This window comes from Periplaneta americana, unplaced genomic scaffold, assembly GCF_040183065.1.
Source record: "Periplaneta americana isolate PAMFEO1 unplaced genomic scaffold, P.americana_PAMFEO1_priV1 scaffold_24, whole genome shotgun sequence".
Taxonomy (NCBI): domain Eukaryota; kingdom Metazoa; phylum Arthropoda; class Insecta; order Blattodea; family Blattidae; genus Periplaneta; species Periplaneta americana.
The window spans coordinates 80215-82761 of record NW_027185505.1 but is presented as its reverse complement, the minus strand read 5'-3'; the positions used below and the strand labels follow the sequence as shown (position 1 = coordinate 82761).

General features: G+C 43.4%; 1 non-coding gene across 1 annotated transcript; it reads left to right on the top strand.

Moving 5' to 3' along the window:
* Window positions 1-1347: 1347 nt before the first annotated feature.
* LOC138693942 (5S ribosomal RNA) lies at window positions 1348-1466 on the top strand. The gene has a single exon (XR_011330625.1). It is a non-coding gene; the product is annotated as a 5S ribosomal RNA (ribosomal RNA).
* The last annotated feature ends 1081 nt before the right edge of the window (window positions 1467-2547 follow it).

Below are 2547 nucleotides of genomic sequence, written 5' to 3'. Positions count from 1 at the left end.
AACGTTTGCGCTGTTTCTATTGGCTCGCACTGGGAAGGCAGTACGGCATTGTCCCTGCGACTTAAATATTTTTTCTCCCTCCGGGCTCATCATCAGACGAGCACCATGCCCCCCAAAGCTTCCGGAAAGGCTGCCAAGAAGGCCGGCAAGGCCCAGAAGAATATTTCGAAGGGCGATAAGAAGAAGAAGCGCAAGAGGAAGGAGAGCTACGCCATTTACATCTACAAGGTTCTGAAACAAGTTCACCCAGACACGGGAATCAGTTCAAAGGCTATGAGCATCATGAACAGCTTCGTTAACGACATCTTCGAGCGCATCGCCGCGGAAGCTTCGCGGCTCGCGCATTACAACAAGCGGTCGACCATCACCAGTCGGGAGATCCAGACAGCCGTCCGTCTCCTGCTACCCGGTGAGCTGGCCAAGCACGCCGTCAGTGAAGGGACCAAGGCCGTCACAAAATACACTAGTTCCAAGTAAGCGGGAGTGCTTGCTAGGGAATCAGCAACCGGCCCTTTTAAGGGCCACAAGTTATTCATAACAGAGTAGATGAATGAAGAACAACAGCGGTTCCCACCGAGTGAAAATTTAAATAATCACCCCGATAACACTTCTAGGATAGATAATACATTATAGGCAGTCCATGGGAGACTTGGATCCACGAGGCAAATTCGTTTCCTTAATAGTTTCGTACGACTTATATGAGAGCGCGGTGTCATTCCTACTCACTTGGCAGCATTAATTGTTGAGGGAAAACAACTTAGAAGGTAACTTGTCGACCGCGGGCATAATCCTTCCGCAGGCCACTACTGAGAATCTGTGGACATACGGGTAATCTATCTTTATTGAAACTCGGGTTCATAACATACGACTGATACTTTATATATCTGTCACGTAATCCATCAAGAGACAAATGTCCCCCCCCCCCTAGTCAGTAGCGAGCTTCAGTCCATTCGTAGTAGCCGCCGGTGCAAGAAGTGAATTGAAGTTTGTGTGAAGTTCCGTAGTATGGCATGAAAATGATGTCGAAAATCCGACTACAGTTCCACAACCATGTGGTTGAAAGGAGGCTCCGCTGTTGAACAACAATCCACCTGTGGCTTAACTTAGAATGCCGACTAGCTGTTTTATTAATCCCGTGTCAATCCAGCAGTGTGTGACGTTGAAACGTAACCAAACTGCCGTTGATAGATAGATTTATCATCTATCCCAATGACATCCAACGAGCTTGGTAATTTAGGTACAGAGTCTAAGCAGGCAGTTTACGTGTGTGTGTGAGCGAGTGCAGGTTTTATCGAGTGCACCCCAATCCCATCGTCCTCAAGTGCCTACAGATTACGCAGTTTCATCGGCAACGGCCATACCATGTTGAAAATACCGGTTCTCGTCCGATCACCGAAGTCAAGCAACATTGGGCGTGGTCAGTACTTGGATGGGTGACCGCTTGGGAACACCACGTGCCGTTGGCGATTTTTTTTTTTACGTCACTATTTCCAGCGTGTTCTAATAAGACTTATGGGATATTATGTTCCCTTCCCTATTCCAGCTATAGCTTGGATGATGACGCCGCTGCATAATTGTAGAGTAATTGATAATTCTTAAGTACTTGCAGCTCCGTATTGAAACTTATGACTGGTAGCATATTCATATGAGACGGTTCACTTCTCTGCGTTTTCTCGAAGAAGGGAATATGTATTCAGGGGATTGTGAACGTACCTCGCGCTCTCCCTAGAAGTTAGAGACATTTTAGGTAAAGAATGTAATATACTGTACATATATGGCTAATTAAAATCCCATTAGTTACTACATTTCAGTGGGTAGTACAAATTCCATAATGAAAATATCTCTGTCCTAGTAGTTGTATCCTTTAAAGAAGCTCGTTGTTTTCCCATGATGAAGGGCAGAACTTGGTCGGTAGAAATTTAAACAGACTGCATTATCAGACCAGGCGTTATTTCAATATCAGCGTTTAGTTTAGGAAATATAGCAATAGCGGAGTTGGGAGAAGTAGTTATAGCATGTACAGTAAGTATAAACAGTTCGCTGTACTGTACAGTGAATATAAATATTTGAATGTACGATGGCAAAACATCAGACATACAGTACGTAGCTCACATATCTTAAAAAATAAATAAATAAAAATAAAGAAGACATTCTGAGGAGTGAGTGGAAAGTGCATATTATAATGAATATTTTTAACTCTCAGTTGACATTGAGAGAGAAAGCCATGCATCGGGGAACCGGTGACTGTTTTTGCGTTACCTTCTGCTATTGGCGTTGTTGGTTAGTAACGAATGAAAGAGGTAGGACGCGGAATCAAATGTCAAAAAACGATAGGGAAATAATAGTAACTGGTTGTATTTCGATCGAGCTCGGCGTGCTGATTCACCAGTGGGGTGTTTCACAAAGTTTACAATCTTTGGAAATTGTGAACTCTGTTTGTAAACTTCTGTTTCACAATCTTTGTTTGTAAAGGTGGACTGTACAAAGGAAATCAAATCTTTACGAATGAAATTTTGCGCTCTTTACAAGTGATATGTTTGTTTCACA